At 50.8% G+C, this 15684-nt stretch overlaps 33 non-coding genes across 33 annotated transcripts; all 33 read left to right on the top strand.

Moving 5' to 3' along the window:
• Nucleotides 1-36: 36 nt before the first annotated feature.
• Trnak-uuu (transfer RNA lysine (anticodon UUU)) lies at nt 37-109 on the top strand. The gene has a single exon. It is a non-coding gene; the product is annotated as a tRNA-Lys (tRNA).
• A 138-nt stretch (nt 110-247) lies between these two features.
• Nucleotides 248-329, top strand: Trnas-cga (transfer RNA serine (anticodon CGA)). The gene has a single exon. It is a non-coding gene; the product is annotated as a tRNA-Ser (tRNA).
• A 725-nt stretch (nt 330-1054) lies between these two features.
• On the top strand, nt 1055-1136 carry Trnas-aga (transfer RNA serine (anticodon AGA)). Its single transcript has one exon. It is a non-coding gene; the product is annotated as a tRNA-Ser (tRNA).
• Nucleotides 1137-1480: 344 nt separating this feature from the next.
• On the top strand, nt 1481-1553 carry Trnak-uuu (transfer RNA lysine (anticodon UUU)). The gene has a single exon. It is a non-coding gene; the product is annotated as a tRNA-Lys (tRNA).
• Nucleotides 1554-1691: 138 nt separating this feature from the next.
• Nucleotides 1692-1773, top strand: Trnas-cga (transfer RNA serine (anticodon CGA)). The gene has a single exon. It is a non-coding gene; the product is annotated as a tRNA-Ser (tRNA).
• Nucleotides 1774-2509: 736 nt separating this feature from the next.
• On the top strand, nt 2510-2591 carry Trnas-aga (transfer RNA serine (anticodon AGA)). The gene has a single exon. It is a non-coding gene; the product is annotated as a tRNA-Ser (tRNA).
• Nucleotides 2592-2935: 344 nt separating this feature from the next.
• On the top strand, nt 2936-3008 carry Trnak-uuu (transfer RNA lysine (anticodon UUU)). Its single transcript has one exon. It is a non-coding gene; the product is annotated as a tRNA-Lys (tRNA).
• Nucleotides 3009-3146: 138 nt separating this feature from the next.
• On the top strand, nt 3147-3228 carry Trnas-cga (transfer RNA serine (anticodon CGA)). The gene has a single exon. It is a non-coding gene; the product is annotated as a tRNA-Ser (tRNA).
• Nucleotides 3229-3964: 736 nt separating this feature from the next.
• On the top strand, nt 3965-4046 carry Trnas-aga (transfer RNA serine (anticodon AGA)). The gene has a single exon. It is a non-coding gene; the product is annotated as a tRNA-Ser (tRNA).
• Nucleotides 4047-4390: 344 nt separating this feature from the next.
• Nucleotides 4391-4463, top strand: Trnak-uuu (transfer RNA lysine (anticodon UUU)). Its single transcript has one exon. It is a non-coding gene; the product is annotated as a tRNA-Lys (tRNA).
• A 138-nt stretch (nt 4464-4601) lies between these two features.
• Nucleotides 4602-4683, top strand: Trnas-cga (transfer RNA serine (anticodon CGA)). Its single transcript has one exon. It is a non-coding gene; the product is annotated as a tRNA-Ser (tRNA).
• A 736-nt stretch (nt 4684-5419) lies between these two features.
• On the top strand, nt 5420-5501 carry Trnas-aga (transfer RNA serine (anticodon AGA)). The gene has a single exon. It is a non-coding gene; the product is annotated as a tRNA-Ser (tRNA).
• Nucleotides 5502-5845: 344 nt separating this feature from the next.
• Nucleotides 5846-5918, top strand: Trnak-uuu (transfer RNA lysine (anticodon UUU)). Its single transcript has one exon. It is a non-coding gene; the product is annotated as a tRNA-Lys (tRNA).
• A 138-nt stretch (nt 5919-6056) lies between these two features.
• Trnas-cga (transfer RNA serine (anticodon CGA)) lies at nt 6057-6138 on the top strand. Its single transcript has one exon. It is a non-coding gene; the product is annotated as a tRNA-Ser (tRNA).
• Nucleotides 6139-6874: 736 nt separating this feature from the next.
• Trnas-aga (transfer RNA serine (anticodon AGA)) lies at nt 6875-6956 on the top strand. Its single transcript has one exon. It is a non-coding gene; the product is annotated as a tRNA-Ser (tRNA).
• Nucleotides 6957-7300: 344 nt separating this feature from the next.
• Trnak-uuu (transfer RNA lysine (anticodon UUU)) lies at nt 7301-7373 on the top strand. Its single transcript has one exon. It is a non-coding gene; the product is annotated as a tRNA-Lys (tRNA).
• A 138-nt stretch (nt 7374-7511) lies between these two features.
• Trnas-cga (transfer RNA serine (anticodon CGA)) lies at nt 7512-7593 on the top strand. Its single transcript has one exon. It is a non-coding gene; the product is annotated as a tRNA-Ser (tRNA).
• A 736-nt stretch (nt 7594-8329) lies between these two features.
• Trnas-aga (transfer RNA serine (anticodon AGA)) lies at nt 8330-8411 on the top strand. Its single transcript has one exon. It is a non-coding gene; the product is annotated as a tRNA-Ser (tRNA).
• Nucleotides 8412-8755: 344 nt separating this feature from the next.
• On the top strand, nt 8756-8828 carry Trnak-uuu (transfer RNA lysine (anticodon UUU)). The gene has a single exon. It is a non-coding gene; the product is annotated as a tRNA-Lys (tRNA).
• A 138-nt stretch (nt 8829-8966) lies between these two features.
• Trnas-cga (transfer RNA serine (anticodon CGA)) lies at nt 8967-9048 on the top strand. The gene has a single exon. It is a non-coding gene; the product is annotated as a tRNA-Ser (tRNA).
• A 736-nt stretch (nt 9049-9784) lies between these two features.
• Nucleotides 9785-9866, top strand: Trnas-aga (transfer RNA serine (anticodon AGA)). The gene has a single exon. It is a non-coding gene; the product is annotated as a tRNA-Ser (tRNA).
• A 344-nt stretch (nt 9867-10210) lies between these two features.
• Nucleotides 10211-10283, top strand: Trnak-uuu (transfer RNA lysine (anticodon UUU)). The gene has a single exon. It is a non-coding gene; the product is annotated as a tRNA-Lys (tRNA).
• A 138-nt stretch (nt 10284-10421) lies between these two features.
• On the top strand, nt 10422-10503 carry Trnas-cga (transfer RNA serine (anticodon CGA)). The gene has a single exon. It is a non-coding gene; the product is annotated as a tRNA-Ser (tRNA).
• Nucleotides 10504-11228: 725 nt separating this feature from the next.
• Trnas-aga (transfer RNA serine (anticodon AGA)) lies at nt 11229-11310 on the top strand. The gene has a single exon. It is a non-coding gene; the product is annotated as a tRNA-Ser (tRNA).
• Nucleotides 11311-11654: 344 nt separating this feature from the next.
• On the top strand, nt 11655-11727 carry Trnak-uuu (transfer RNA lysine (anticodon UUU)). The gene has a single exon. It is a non-coding gene; the product is annotated as a tRNA-Lys (tRNA).
• Nucleotides 11728-11865: 138 nt separating this feature from the next.
• On the top strand, nt 11866-11947 carry Trnas-cga (transfer RNA serine (anticodon CGA)). Its single transcript has one exon. It is a non-coding gene; the product is annotated as a tRNA-Ser (tRNA).
• Nucleotides 11948-12683: 736 nt separating this feature from the next.
• Trnas-aga (transfer RNA serine (anticodon AGA)) lies at nt 12684-12765 on the top strand. Its single transcript has one exon. It is a non-coding gene; the product is annotated as a tRNA-Ser (tRNA).
• A 344-nt stretch (nt 12766-13109) lies between these two features.
• Nucleotides 13110-13182, top strand: Trnak-uuu (transfer RNA lysine (anticodon UUU)). Its single transcript has one exon. It is a non-coding gene; the product is annotated as a tRNA-Lys (tRNA).
• A 138-nt stretch (nt 13183-13320) lies between these two features.
• Nucleotides 13321-13402, top strand: Trnas-cga (transfer RNA serine (anticodon CGA)). Its single transcript has one exon. It is a non-coding gene; the product is annotated as a tRNA-Ser (tRNA).
• A 725-nt stretch (nt 13403-14127) lies between these two features.
• Trnas-aga (transfer RNA serine (anticodon AGA)) lies at nt 14128-14209 on the top strand. The gene has a single exon. It is a non-coding gene; the product is annotated as a tRNA-Ser (tRNA).
• Nucleotides 14210-14553: 344 nt separating this feature from the next.
• Trnak-uuu (transfer RNA lysine (anticodon UUU)) lies at nt 14554-14626 on the top strand. Its single transcript has one exon. It is a non-coding gene; the product is annotated as a tRNA-Lys (tRNA).
• Nucleotides 14627-14764: 138 nt separating this feature from the next.
• Trnas-cga (transfer RNA serine (anticodon CGA)) lies at nt 14765-14846 on the top strand. The gene has a single exon. It is a non-coding gene; the product is annotated as a tRNA-Ser (tRNA).
• Nucleotides 14847-15582: 736 nt separating this feature from the next.
• Trnas-aga (transfer RNA serine (anticodon AGA)) lies at nt 15583-15664 on the top strand. The gene has a single exon. It is a non-coding gene; the product is annotated as a tRNA-Ser (tRNA).
• Nucleotides 15665-15684: the final 20 nt, after the last annotated feature.

Genomic DNA, 15684 nt, shown 5'->3' on the forward strand with positions numbered 1-15684 from the left:
AGTATGCCTAAAGGGAGGGGTGTTCAGGTAACGTGAGCCCGGATAGCTCAGTCGGTAGAGCATTAGGCTTTTAACCTAAGGGTCCAGGGTTCAAGTCCCTGTTCGGGCGGAAATTTTAATACCTTGGTAGCCGCACGTCTCGTAGCGGTGTAAGCACTACGGAAAAGAATGCTGCTACGCCGTTTCCTGGCACTGCAGTGCTTTAAACAGTAGCAGTTGCATGTGTCGGGAGGATCTTCCGCTACTGGCAGTCGTGGCCGAGTGGTTAAGGCGTCTGACTCGAAATCAGATTCCCTCTGGGAGCGTAGGTTCGAATCCTACCGGCTGCGTGTGATTTTGCGTAAAAACGAGCAGAAATTTTCGCACACATGTGACATGCGTGGGTGAAAGCGGATCCAAACCAGTGACACCATTCTCAACAAGACGGAAATTTATGTTTCAGAATACTGTTTCGCGACGGCCGCTGTCTGTTGCGGCTCTCGGTTTACCTCGCACGGACGCTAGTACTGCAGAAATCAGTCGCAGGCCCACGAACGCGCCCCCGTCATTTTGTCGCGCCGTCGCCGTGTTCGTGAGTACGCAGATGTGCTTCAAAGTGTTGGACAGAGCGAGCATTCATTTCTTGTTAAGAATCGCAATTCAATTCATTCGAGTGTGGCAAAAGCAGTGGTGCAGCGTTTTCCTTTCTTAAGATCTCGCAGCTGCTTGCAAGTATGTCCATCGTTTAAGACGACAGAAAAGTAGCGTCAGCGGGAAGTCGGTGAAGTCGCCATTGGAGCCATAAGCCAGTAATTACGACACGCGAATCACTCAAACACCATGCAGCATGTACCACAATGCTCGGCCGAGGGACCGGGTAGCTCAGCCGGTAGAGCGCTAGACTTTCAACCAAAGGGTCCCGGGTTCAAACCCCCGTCCAGGCCAAAATTGATACACTGTCGTAACGGCTAATGTGCTGGCAACGGAAGCACTACAGAAACGAGTGAGGCCATGTCGTGTTCTTACGTCAGATTGCTTGAAAAGTTGCACTTGCCGAGAGACGCTTCTGCGACCGGCAGTCGTGGCCGAGTGGTTAAGGCGTCTGACTAGAAATCAGATTCCCTCTGGGAGCGTAGGTTCGAGTCCTACCGACTGCGTCCTTTTTTGTGTCAAGAGGTGAAGAACATCTCCAACGGAACCGTGAAATGAGCGAATACGTGGGAAACACTGCATTCGAGACGCTTGTGAATTTTACAATTGTCCAGTGAGTGTCGACAAAACACGTAGCTCCTCTGCTGAGACGTACAAACTGCTGCAATTTCACTTTACATCGTGTGTCAGCTTTCTTCGATAGTCTGTTACGACCCTAGCGTAATGAGTTTATAGACAGCAGTCAGACGACGTTTTAATAGTAACAGCTCCACGCAACGACTACCCAACAGTAAAGGACATGAGGCAATGTGTCAGTATGCCTAAAGGGAGGGGTGTTCAGGTAACGTGAGCCCGGATAGCTCAGTCGGTAGAGCATTAGGCTTTTAACCTAAGGGTCCAGGGTTCAAGTCCCTGTTCGGGCGGAAATTTTAATACCTTGGTAGCCGCACGTCTCGTAGCGGTGTAAGCACTACGGAAAAGAATGCTGCTACGCCGTTTCCTGGCACTGCAGTGCTTTAAACAGTAGCAGTTGCATGTGTCGGGAGGATCTTCCGCTACTGGCAGTCGTGGCCGAGTGGTTAAGGCGTCTGACTCGAAATCAGATTCCCTCTGGGAGCGTAGGTTCGAATCCTACCGGCTGCGTGTGATTTTGCGTAAAAACGAGCAGAAATTTTCGCACACATGTGACATGCGTGGGTGAAAGCGGATCCAAACCAGTGACACCATTCTCAACAAGACGGAAATTTATGTTTCAGAATACTGTTTCGCGACGGCCGCTGTCTGTTGCGGCTCTCGGTTTACCTCGCACGGACGCTAGTACTGCAGAAATCAGTCGCAGGCCCACGAACGCGCCCCCGTCATTTTGTCGCGCCGTCGCCGTGTTCGTGAGTACGCAGATGTGCTTCAAAGTGTTGGACAGAGCGAGCATTCATTTCTTGTTAAGAATCGCAATTCAATTCATTCGAGTGTGGCAAAAGCAGTGGTGCAGCGTTTTCCTTTCTTAAGATCTCGCAGCTGCTTGCAAGTATGTCCATCGTTTAAGACGACAGAAAAGTAGCGTCAGCGGTGCGTCAGTGGGAAGTCGGTGAAGTCGCCATTGGAGCCATAAGCCAGTAATTACGACACGCGAATCACTCAAACACCATGCAGCATGTACCACAATGCTCGGCCGAGGGACCGGGTAGCTCAGCCGGTAGAGCGCTAGACTTTCAACCAAAGGGTCCCGGGTTCAAACCCCCGTCCAGGCCAAAATTGATACACTGTCGTAACGGCTAATGTGCTGGCAACGGAAGCACTACAGAAACGAGTGAGGCCATGTCGTGTTCTTACGTCAGATTGCTTGAAAAGTTGCACTTGCCGAGAGACGCTTCTGCGACCGGCAGTCGTGGCCGAGTGGTTAAGGCGTCTGACTAGAAATCAGATTCCCTCTGGGAGCGTAGGTTCGAGTCCTACCGACTGCGTCCTTTTTTGTGTCAAGAGGTGAAGAACATCTCCAACGGAACCGTGAAATGAGCGAATACGTGGGAAACACTGCATTCGAGACGCTTGTGAATTTTACAATTGTCCAGTGAGTGTCGACAAAACACGTAGCTCCTCTGCTGAGACGTACAAACTGCTGCAATTTCACTTTACATCGTGTGTCAGCTTTCTTCGATAGTCTGTTACGACCCTAGCGTAATGAGTTTATAGACAGCAGTCAGACGACGTTTTAATAGTAACAGCTCCACGCAACGACTACCCAACAGTAAAGGACATGAGGCAATGTGTCAGTATGCCTAAAGGGAGGGGTGTTCAGGTAACGTGAGCCCGGATAGCTCAGTCGGTAGAGCATTAGGCTTTTAACCTAAGGGTCCAGGGTTCAAGTCCCTGTTCGGGCGGAAATTTTAATACCTTGGTAGCCGCACGTCTCGTAGCGGTGTAAGCACTACGGAAAAGAATGCTGCTACGCCGTTTCCTGGCACTGCAGTGCTTTAAACAGTAGCAGTTGCATGTGTCGGGAGGATCTTCCGCTACTGGCAGTCGTGGCCGAGTGGTTAAGGCGTCTGACTCGAAATCAGATTCCCTCTGGGAGCGTAGGTTCGAATCCTACCGGCTGCGTGTGATTTTGCGTAAAAACGAGCAGAAATTTTCGCACACATGTGACATGCGTGGGTGAAAGCGGATCCAAACCAGTGACACCATTCTCAACAAGACGGAAATTTATGTTTCAGAATACTGTTTCGCGACGGCCGCTGTCTGTTGCGGCTCTCGGTTTACCTCGCACGGACGCTAGTACTGCAGAAATCAGTCGCAGGCCCACGAACGCGCCCCCGTCATTTTGTCGCGCCGTCGCCGTGTTCGTGAGTACGCAGATGTGCTTCAAAGTGTTGGACAGAGCGAGCATTCATTTCTTGTTAAGAATCGCAATTCAATTCATTCGAGTGTGGCAAAAGCAGTGGTGCAGCGTTTTCCTTTCTTAAGATCTCGCAGCTGCTTGCAAGTATGTCCATCGTTTAAGACGACAGAAAAGTAGCGTCAGCGGTGCGTCAGTGGGAAGTCGGTGAAGTCGCCATTGGAGCCATAAGCCAGTAATTACGACACGCGAATCACTCAAACACCATGCAGCATGTACCACAATGCTCGGCCGAGGGACCGGGTAGCTCAGCCGGTAGAGCGCTAGACTTTCAACCAAAGGGTCCCGGGTTCAAACCCCCGTCCAGGCCAAAATTGATACACTGTCGTAACGGCTAATGTGCTGGCAACGGAAGCACTACAGAAACGAGTGAGGCCATGTCGTGTTCTTACGTCAGATTGCTTGAAAAGTTGCACTTGCCGAGAGACGCTTCTGCGACCGGCAGTCGTGGCCGAGTGGTTAAGGCGTCTGACTAGAAATCAGATTCCCTCTGGGAGCGTAGGTTCGAGTCCTACCGACTGCGTCCTTTGTTGTGTCAAGAGGTGAAGAACATCTCCAACGGAACCGTGAAATGAGCGAATACGTGGGAAACACTGCATTCGAGACGCTTGTGAATTTTACAATTGTCCAGTGAGTGTCGACAAAACACGTAGCTCCTCTGCTGAGACGTACAAACTGCTGCAATTTCACTTTACATCGTGTGTCAGCTTTCTTCGATAGTCTGTTACGACCCTAGCGTAATGAGTTTATAGACAGCAGTCAGACGACGTTTTAATAGTAACAGCTCCACGCAACGACTACCCAACAGTAAAGGACATGAGGCAATGTGTCAGTATGCCTAAAGGGAGGGGTGTTCAGGTAACGTGAGCCCGGATAGCTCAGTCGGTAGAGCATTAGGCTTTTAACCTAAGGGTCCAGGGTTCAAGTCCCTGTTCGGGCGGAAATTTTAATACCTTGGTAGCCGCACGTCTCGTAGCGGTGTAAGCACTACGGAAAAGAATGCTGCTACGCCGTTTCCTGGCACTGCAGTGCTTTAAACAGTAGCAGTTGCATGTGTCGGGAGGATCTTCCGCTACTGGCAGTCGTGGCCGAGTGGTTAAGGCGTCTGACTCGAAATCAGATTCCCTCTGGGAGCGTAGGTTCGAATCCTACCGGCTGCGTGTGATTTTGCGTAAAAACGAGCAGAAATTTTCGCACACATGTGACATGCGTGGGTGAAAGCGGATCCAAACCAGTGACACCATTCTCAACAAGACGGAAATTTATGTTTCAGAATACTGTTTCGCGACGGCCGCTGTCTGTTGCGGCTCTCGGTTTACCTCGCACGGACGCTAGTACTGCAGAAATCAGTCGCAGGCCCACGAACGCGCCCCCGTCATTTTGTCGCGCCGTCGCCGTGTTCGTGAGTACGCAGATGTGCTTCAAAGTGTTGGACAGAGCGAGCATTCATTTCTTGTTAAGAATCGCAATTCAATTCATTCGAGTGTGGCAAAAGCAGTGGTGCAGCGTTTTCCTTTCTTAAGATCTCGCAGCTGCTTGCAAGTATGTCCATCGTTTAAGACGACAGAAAAGTAGCGTCAGCGGTGCGTCAGTGGGAAGTCGGTGAAGTCGCCATTGGAGCCATAAGCCAGTAATTACGACACGCGAATCACTCAAACACCATGCAGCATGTACCACAATGCTCGGCCGAGGGACCGGGTAGCTCAGCCGGTAGAGCGCTAGACTTTCAACCAAAGGGTCCCGGGTTCAAACCCCCGTCCAGGCCAAAATTGATACACTGTCGTAACGGCTAATGTGCTGGCAACGGAAGCACTACAGAAACGAGTGAGGCCATGTCGTGTTCTTACGTCAGATTGCTTGAAAAGTTGCACTTGCCGAGAGACGCTTCTGCGACCGGCAGTCGTGGCCGAGTGGTTAAGGCGTCTGACTAGAAATCAGATTCCCTCTGGGAGCGTAGGTTCGAGTCCTACCGACTGCGTCCTTTGTTGTGTCAAGAGGTGAAGAACATCTCCAACGGAACCGTGAAATGAGCGAATACGTGGGAAACACTGCATTCGAGACGCTTGTGAATTTTACAATTGTCCAGTGAGTGTCGACAAAACACGTAGCTCCTCTGCTGAGACGTACAAACTGCTGCAATTTCACTTTACATCGTGTGTCAGCTTTCTTCGATAGTCTGTTACGACCCTAGCGTAATGAGTTTATAGACAGCAGTCAGACGACGTTTTAATAGTAACAGCTCCACGCAACGACTACCCAACAGTAAAGGACATGAGGCAATGTGTCAGTATGCCTAAAGGGAGGGGTGTTCAGGTAACGTGAGCCCGGATAGCTCAGTCGGTAGAGCATTAGGCTTTTAACCTAAGGGTCCAGGGTTCAAGTCCCTGTTCGGGCGGAAATTTTAATACCTTGGTAGCCGCACGTCTCGTAGCGGTGTAAGCACTACGGAAAAGAATGCTGCTACGCCGTTTCCTGGCACTGCAGTGCTTTAAACAGTAGCAGTTGCATGTGTCGGGAGGATCTTCCGCTACTGGCAGTCGTGGCCGAGTGGTTAAGGCGTCTGACTCGAAATCAGATTCCCTCTGGGAGCGTAGGTTCGAATCCTACCGGCTGCGTGTGATTTTGCGTAAAAACGAGCAGAAATTTTCGCACACATGTGACATGCGTGGGTGAAAGCGGATCCAAACCAGTGACACCATTCTCAACAAGACGGAAATTTATGTTTCAGAATACTGTTTCGCGACGGCCGCTGTCTGTTGCGGCTCTCGGTTTACCTCGCACGGACGCTAGTACTGCAGAAATCAGTCGCAGGCCCACGAACGCGCCCCCGTCATTTTGTCGCGCCGTCGCCGTGTTCGTGAGTACGCAGATGTGCTTCAAAGTGTTGGACAGAGCGAGCATTCATTTCTTGTTAAGAATCGCAATTCAATTCATTCGAGTGTGGCAAAAGCAGTGGTGCAGCGTTTTCCTTTCTTAAGATCTCGCAGCTGCTTGCAAGTATGTCCATCGTTTAAGACGACAGAAAAGTAGCGTCAGCGGTGCGTCAGTGGGAAGTCGGTGAAGTCGCCATTGGAGCCATAAGCCAGTAATTACGACACGCGAATCACTCAAACACCATGCAGCATGTACCACAATGCTCGGCCGAGGGACCGGGTAGCTCAGCCGGTAGAGCGCTAGACTTTCAACCAAAGGGTCCCGGGTTCAAACCCCCGTCCAGGCCAAAATTGATACACTGTCGTAACGGCTAATGTGCTGGCAACGGAAGCACTACAGAAACGAGTGAGGCCATGTCGTGTTCTTACGTCAGATTGCTTGAAAAGTTGCACTTGCCGAGAGACGCTTCTGCGACCGGCAGTCGTGGCCGAGTGGTTAAGGCGTCTGACTAGAAATCAGATTCCCTCTGGGAGCGTAGGTTCGAGTCCTACCGACTGCGTCCTTTGTTGTGTCAAGAGGTGAAGAACATCTCCAACGGAACCGTGAAATGAGCGAATACGTGGGAAACACTGCATTCGAGACGCTTGTGAATTTTACAATTGTCCAGTGAGTGTCGACAAAACACGTAGCTCCTCTGCTGAGACGTACAAACTGCTGCAATTTCACTTTACATCGTGTGTCAGCTTTCTTCGATAGTCTGTTACGACCCTAGCGTAATGAGTTTATAGACAGCAGTCAGACGACGTTTTAATAGTAACAGCTCCACGCAACGACTACCCAACAGTAAAGGACATGAGGCAATGTGTCAGTATGCCTAAAGGGAGGGGTGTTCAGGTAACGTGAGCCCGGATAGCTCAGTCGGTAGAGCATTAGGCTTTTAACCTAAGGGTCCAGGGTTCAAGTCCCTGTTCGGGCGGAAATTTTAATACCTTGGTAGCCGCACGTCTCGTAGCGGTGTAAGCACTACGGAAAAGAATGCTGCTACGCCGTTTCCTGGCACTGCAGTGCTTTAAACAGTAGCAGTTGCATGTGTCGGGAGGATCTTCCGCTACTGGCAGTCGTGGCCGAGTGGTTAAGGCGTCTGACTCGAAATCAGATTCCCTCTGGGAGCGTAGGTTCGAATCCTACCGGCTGCGTGTGATTTTGCGTAAAAACGAGCAGAAATTTTCGCACACATGTGACATGCGTGGGTGAAAGCGGATCCAAACCAGTGACACCATTCTCAACAAGACGGAAATTTATGTTTCAGAATACTGTTTCGCGACGGCCGCTGTCTGTTGCGGCTCTCGGTTTACCTCGCACGGACGCTAGTACTGCAGAAATCAGTCGCAGGCCCACGAACGCGCCCCCGTCATTTTGTCGCGCCGTCGCCGTGTTCGTGAGTACGCAGATGTGCTTCAAAGTGTTGGACAGAGCGAGCATTCATTTCTTGTTAAGAATCGCAATTCAATTCATTCGAGTGTGGCAAAAGCAGTGGTGCAGCGTTTTCCTTTCTTAAGATCTCGCAGCTGCTTGCAAGTATGTCCATCGTTTAAGACGACAGAAAAGTAGCGTCAGCGGTGCGTCAGTGGGAAGTCGGTGAAGTCGCCATTGGAGCCATAAGCCAGTAATTACGACACGCGAATCACTCAAACACCATGCAGCATGTACCACAATGCTCGGCCGAGGGACCGGGTAGCTCAGCCGGTAGAGCGCTAGACTTTCAACCAAAGGGTCCCGGGTTCAAACCCCCGTCCAGGCCAAAATTGATACACTGTCGTAACGGCTAATGTGCTGGCAACGGAAGCACTACAGAAACGAGTGAGGCCATGTCGTGTTCTTACGTCAGATTGCTTGAAAAGTTGCACTTGCCGAGAGACGCTTCTGCGACCGGCAGTCGTGGCCGAGTGGTTAAGGCGTCTGACTAGAAATCAGATTCCCTCTGGGAGCGTAGGTTCGAGTCCTACCGACTGCGTCCTTTTTTGTGTCAAGAGGTGAAGAACATCTCCAACGGAACCGTGAAATGAGCGAATACGTGGGAAACACTGCATTCGAGACGCTTGTGAATTTTACAATTGTCCAGTGAGTGTCGACAAAACACGTAGCTCCTCTGCTGAGACGTACAAACTGCTGCAATTTCACTTTACATCGTGTGTCAGCTTTCTTCGATAGTCTGTTACGACCCTAGCGTAATGAGTTTATAGACAGCAGTCAGACGACGTTTTAATAGTAACAGCTCCACGCAACGACTACCCAACAGTAAAGGACATGAGGCAATGTGTCAGTATGCCTAAAGGGAGGGGTGTTCAGGTAACGTGAGCCCGGATAGCTCAGTCGGTAGAGCATTAGGCTTTTAACCTAAGGGTCCAGGGTTCAAGTCCCTGTTCGGGCGGAAATTTTAATACCTTGGTAGCCGCACGTCTCGTAGCGGTGTAAGCACTACGGAAAAGAATGCTGCTACGCCGTTTCCTGGCACTGCAGTGCTTTAAACAGTAGCAGTTGCATGTGTCGGGAGGATCTTCCGCTACTGGCAGTCGTGGCCGAGTGGTTAAGGCGTCTGACTCGAAATCAGATTCCCTCTGGGAGCGTAGGTTCGAATCCTACCGGCTGCGTGTGATTTTGCGTAAAAACGAGCAGAAATTTTCGCACACATGTGACATGCGTGGGTGAAAGCGGATCCAAACCAGTGACACCATTCTCAACAAGACGGAAATTTATGTTTCAGAATACTGTTTCGCGACGGCCGCTGTCTGTTGCGGCTCTCGGTTTACCTCGCACGGACGCTAGTACTGCAGAAATCAGTCGCAGGCCCACGAACGCGCCCCCGTCATTTTGTCGCGCCGTCGCCGTGTTCGTGAGTACGCAGATGTGCTTCAAAGTGTTGGACAGAGCGAGCATTCATTTCTTGTTAAGAATCGCAATTCAATTCATTCGAGTGTGGCAAAAGCAGTGGTGCAGCGTTTTCCTTTCTTAAGATCTCGCAGCTGCTTGCAAGTATGTCCATCGTTTAAGACGACAGAAAAGTAGCGTCAGCGGTGCGTCAGTGGGAAGTCGGTGAAGTCGCCATTGGAGCCATAAGCCAGTAATTACGACACGCGAATCACTCAAACACCATGCAGCATGTACCACAATGCTCGGCCGAGGGACCGGGTAGCTCAGCCGGTAGAGCGCTAGACTTTCAACCAAAGGGTCCCGGGTTCAAACCCCCGTCCAGGCCAAAATTGATACACTGTCGTAACGGCTAATGTGCTGGCAACGGAAGCACTACAGAAACGAGTGAGGCCATGTCGTGTTCTTACGTCAGATTGCTTGAAAAGTTGCACTTGCCGAGAGACGCTTCTGCGACCGGCAGTCGTGGCCGAGTGGTTAAGGCGTCTGACTAGAAATCAGATTCCCTCTGGGAGCGTAGGTTCGAGTCCTACCGACTGCGTCCTTTGTTGTGTCAAGAGGTGAAGAACATCTCCAACGGAACCGTGAAATGAGCGAATACGTGGGAAACACTGCATTCGAGACGCTTGTGAATTTTACAATTGTCCAGTGAGTGTCGACAAAACACGTAGCTCCTCTGCTGAGACGTACAAACTGCTGCAATTTCACTTTACATCGTGTGTCAGCTTTCTTCGATAGTCTGTTACGACCCTAGCGTAATGAGTTTATAGACAGCAGTCAGACGACGTTTTAATAGTAACAGCTCCACGCAACGACTACCCAACAGTAAAGGACATGAGGCAATGTGTCAGTATGCCTAAAGGGAGGGGTGTTCAGGTAACGTGAGCCCGGATAGCTCAGTCGGTAGAGCATTAGGCTTTTAACCTAAGGGTCCAGGGTTCAAGTCCCTGTTCAGGCGGAAATTTTAATACCTTGGTAGCCGCACGTCTCGTAGCGGTGTAAGCACTACGGAAAAGAATGCTGCTACGCCGTTTCCTGGCACTGCAGTGCTTTAAACAGTAGCAGTTGCATGTGTCGGGAGGATCTTCCGCTACTGGCAGTCGTGGCCGAGTGGTTAAGGCGTCTGACTCGAAATCAGATTCCCTCTGGGAGCGTAGGTTCGAATCCTACCGGCTGCGTGTGATTTTGCGTAAAAACGAGCAGAAATTTTCGCACACATGTGACATGCGTGGGTGAAAGCGGATCCAAACCAGTGACACCATTCTCAACAAGACGGAAATTTATGTTTCAGAATACTGTTTCGCGACGGCCGCTGTCTGTTGCGGCTCTCGGTTTACCTCGCACGGACGCTAGTACTGCAGAAATCAGTCGCAGGCCCACGAACGCGCCCCCGTCATTTTGTCGCGCCGTCGCCGTGTTCGTGAGTACGCAGATGTGCTTCAAAGTGTTGGACAGAGCGAGCATTCATTTCTTGTTAAGAATCGCAATTCAATTCATTCGAGTGTGGCAAAAGCAGTGGTGCAGCGTTTTCCTTTCTTAAGATCTCGCAGCTGCTTGCAAGTATGTCCATCGTTTAAGACGACAGAAAAGTAGCGTCAGCGGGAAGTCGGTGAAGTCGCCATTGGAGCCATAAGCCAGTAATTACGACACGCGAATCACTCAAACACCATGCAGCATGTACCACAATGCTCGGCCGAGGGACCGGGTAGCTCAGCCGGTAGAGCGCTAGACTTTCAACCAAAGGGTCCCGGGTTCAAACCCCCGTCCAGGCCAAAATTGATACACTGTCGTAACGGCTAATGTGCTGGCAACGGAAGCACTACAGAAACGAGTGAGGCCATGTCGTGTTCTTACGTCAGATTGCTTGAAAAGTTGCACTTGCCGAGAGACGCTTCTGCGACCGGCAGTCGTGGCCGAGTGGTTAAGGCGTCTGACTAGAAATCAGATTCCCTCTGGGAGCGTAGGTTCGAGTCCTACCGACTGCGTCCTTTTTTGTGTCAAGAGGTGAAGAACATCTCCAACGGAACCGTGAAATGAGCGAATACGTGGGAAACACTGCATTCGAGACGCTTGTGAATTTTACAATTGTCCAGTGAGTGTCGACAAAACACGTAGCTCCTCTGCTGAGACGTACAAACTGCTGCAATTTCACTTTACATCGTGTGTCAGCTTTCTTCGATAGTCTGTTACGACCCTAGCGTAATGAGTTTATAGACAGCAGTCAGACGACGTTTTAATAGTAACAGCTCCACGCAACGACTACCCAACAGTAAAGGACATGAGGCAATGTGTCAGTATGCCTAAAGGGAGGGGTGATCAGGTAACGTGAGCCCGGATAGCTCAGTCGGTAGAGCATTAGGCTTTTAACCTAAGGGTCCAGGGTTCAAGTCCCTGCTCGGGCGGAAATTTTAATACCTTGGTAGCCGCACGTCTCGTAGCGGTGTAAGCACTACGGAAAAGAATGCTGCTACGCCGTTTCCTGGCACTGCAGTGCTTTAAACAGTAGCAGTTGCATGTGTCGGGAGGATCTTCCGCTACTGGCAGTCGTGGCCGAGTGGTTAAGGCGTCTGACTCGAAATCAGATTCCCTCTGGGAGCGTAGGTTCGAATCCTACCGGCTGCGTGTGATTTTGCGTAAAAACGAGCAGAAATTTTCGCACACATGTGACATGCGTGGGTGAAAGCGGATCCAAACCAGTGACACCATTCTCAACAAGACGGAAATTTATGTTTCAGAATACTGTTTCGCGACGGCCGCTGTCTGTTGCGGCTCTCGGTTTACCTCGCACGGACGCTAGTACTGCAGAAATCAGTCGCAGGCCCACGAACGCGCCCCCGTCATTTTGTCGCGCCGTCGCCGTGTTCGTGAGTACGCAGATGTGCTTCAAAGTGTTGGACAGAGCGAGCATTCATTTCTTGTTAAGAATCGCAATTCAATTCATTCGAGTGTGGCAAAAGCAGTGGTGCAGCGTTTTCCTTTCTTAAGATCTCGCAGCTGCTTGCAAGTATGTCCATCGTTTAAGACGACAGAAAAGTAGCGTCAGCGGTGCGTCAGTGGGAAGTCGGTGAAGTCGCCATTGGAGCCATAAGCCAGTAATTACGACACGCGAATCACTCAAACACCATGCAGCATGTACCACAATGCTCGGCCGAGGGACCGGGTAGCTCAGCCGGTAGAGCGCTAGACTTTCAACCAAAGGGTCCCGGGTTCAAACCCCCGTCCAGGCCAAAATTGATACACTGTCGTAACGGCTAATGTGCTGGCAACGGAAGCACTACAGAAACGAGTGAGGCCATGTCGTGTTCTTACGTCAGATTGCTTGAAAAGTTGCACTTGCCGAGAGACGCTTCTGCGACCGGCAGTCGTGGCCGAGTGGTTAAGGCGTCTGACTAGAAATCAGATTCCCTCTGGGAGCGTAGGTTCGAGTCCTACCGACTGCGTCCTTTGTTGTGTCAAGAGGTGAAGAACATCTCCAACGGAACCGTGAAATGAGCGAATACGTGGGAAACACTGCATTCGAGACGCTTGTGAATTTTACAATTGTCCAGTGAGTGTCGACAAAACACGTAGCTCCTCTGCTGAGACGTACAAACTGCTGCAATTTCACTTTACATCGTGTGTCAGCTTTCTTCGATAGTCTGTTACGACCCTAGCGTAATGAGTTTATAGACAGCAGTCAGACGACGTTTTAATAGTAACAGCTCCACGCAACGACTACCCAACAGTAAAGGACATGAGGCAATGTGTCAGTATGCCTAAAGGGAGGGGTGTTCAGGTAACGTGAGCCCGGATAGCTCAGTCGGTAGAGCATTAGGCTTTTAACCTAAGGGTCCAGGGTTCAAGTCCCTGTTCAGGCGGAAATTTTAATACCTTGGTAGCCGCACGTCTCGTAGCGGTGTAAGCACTACGGAAAAGAATGCTGCTACGCCGTTTCCTGGCACTGCAGTGCTTTAAACAGTAGCAGTTGCATGTGTCGGGAGGATCTTCCGCTACTGGCAGTCGTGGCCGAGTGGTTAAGGCGTCTGACTCGAAATCAGATTCCCTCTGGGAGCGTAGGTTCGAATCCTACCGGCTGCGTGTGATTTTGCGTAAAAACGAGCAGAAATTTTCGCACACATGTGACATGCGTGGGTGAAAGCGGATCCAAACCAGTGACACCATTCTCAACAAGACGGAAATTTATGTTTCAGAATACTGTTTCGCGACGGCCGCTGTCTGTTGCGGCTCTCGGTTTACCTCGCACGGACGCTAGTACTGCAGAAATCAGTCGCAGGCCCACGAACGCGCCCCCGTCATTTTGTCGCGCCGTCGCCGTGTTCGTGAGTACGCAGATGTGCTTCAAAGTGTTGGACAGAGCGAGCATTCATTTCTTGTTAAGAATCGCAATTCAATTCATTCGAGTGTGGCAAAAGCAGTGGTGCAGCGTTTTCCTTTCTTAAGATCTCGCAGCTGCTTGCAAGTATGTCCATCGTTTAAGACGACAGAAAAGTAGCGTCAGCGGGAAGTCGGTGAAGTCGCCATTGGAGCCATAAGCCAGTAATTACGACACGCGAATCACTCAAACACCATGCAGCATGTACCACAATGCTCGGCCGAGGGACCGGGTAGCTCAGCCGGTAGAGCGCTAGACTTTCAACCAAAGGGTCCCGGGTTCAAACCCCCGTCCAGGCCAAAATTGATACACTGTCGTAACGGCTAATGTGCTGGCAACGGAAGCACTACAGAAACGAGTGAGGCCATGTCGTGTTCTTACGTCAGATTGCTTGAAAAGTTGCACTTGCCGAGAGACGCTTCTGCGACCGGCAGTCGTGGCCGAGTGGTTAAGGCGTCTGACTAGAAATCAGATTCCCTCTGGGAGCGTAGGTTCGAGTCCTACCGACTGCGTCCTTTTTTGTGTCAAGAGGTGAAGAACATCTCCAACGGAACCGTGAAATGAGCGAATACGTGGGAAACACTGCATTCGAGACGCTTGTGAATTTTACAATTGTCCAGTGAGTGTCGACAAAACACGTAGCTCCTCTGCTGAGACGTACAAACTGCTGCAATTTCACTTTACATCGTGTGTCAGCTTTCTTCGATAGTCTGTTACGACCCTAGCGTAATGAGTTTATAGACAGCAGTCAGACGACGTTTTAATAGTAACAGCTCCACGCAACGACTACCCAACAGTAAAGGACATGAGGCAATGTGTCAGTATGCCTAAAGGGAGGGGTGATCAGGTAACGTGAGCCCGGATAGCTCAGTCGGTAGAGCATTAGGCTTTTAACCTAAGGGTCCAGGGTTCAAGTCCCTGCTCGGGCGGAAATTTTAATACCTTGGTAGCCGCACGTCTCGTAGCGGTGTAAGCACTACGGAAAAGAATGCTGCTACGCCGTTTCCTGGCACTGCAGTGCTTTAAACAGTAGCAGTTGCATGTGTCGGGAGGATCTTCCGCTACTGGCAGTCGTGGCCGAGTGGTTAAGGCGTCTGACTCGAAATCAGATTCCCTCTGGGAGCGTAGGTTCGAATCCTACCGGCTGCGTGTGATTTTGCGTAAAAACGAGCAGAAATTTTCGCACACATGTGACATGCGTGGGTGAAAGCGGATCCAAACCAGTGACACCATTCTCAACAAGACGGAAATTTATGTTTCAGAATACTGTTTCGCGACGGCCGCTGTCTGTTGCGGCTCTCGGTTTACCTCGCACGGACGCTAGTACTGCAGAAATCAGTCGCAGGCCCACGAACGCGCCCCCGTCATTTTGTCGCGCCGTCGCCGTGTTCGTGAGTACGCAGATGTGCTTCAAAGTGTTGGACAGAGCGAGCATTCATTTCTTGTTAAGAATCGCAATTCAATTCATTCGAGTGTGGCAAAAGCAGTGGTGCAGCGTTTTCCTTTCTTAAGATCTCGCAGCTGCTTGCAAGTATGTCCATCGTTTAAGACGACAGAAAAGTAGCGTCAGCGGTGCGTCAGTGGGAAGTCGGTGAAGTCGCCATTGGAGCCATAAGCCAGTAATTACGACACGCGAATCACTCAAACACCATGCAGCATGTACCACAATGCTCGGCCGAGGGACCGGGTAGCTCAGCCGGTAGAGCGCTAGACTTTCAACCAAAGGGTCCCGGGTTCAAACCCCCGTCCAGGCCAAAATTGATACACTGTCGTAACGGCTAATGTGCTGGCAACGGAAGCACTACAGAAACGAGTGAGGCCATGTCGTGTTCTTACGTCAGATTGCTTGAAAAGTTGCACTTGCCGAGAGACGCTTCTGCGACCGGCAGTCGTGGCCGAGTGGTTAAGGCGTCTGACTAGAAATCAGATTCCCTCTGGGAGCGTAGGTTCGAGTCCTACCGACTGCGTCCTTTGTTGTGTCAAGAGG

This window comes from Schistocerca nitens, chromosome 4 (assembly GCF_023898315.1).
Source record: "Schistocerca nitens isolate TAMUIC-IGC-003100 chromosome 4, iqSchNite1.1, whole genome shotgun sequence".
Lineage (NCBI taxonomy): Eukaryota > Metazoa > Arthropoda > Insecta > Orthoptera > Acrididae > Schistocerca > Schistocerca nitens.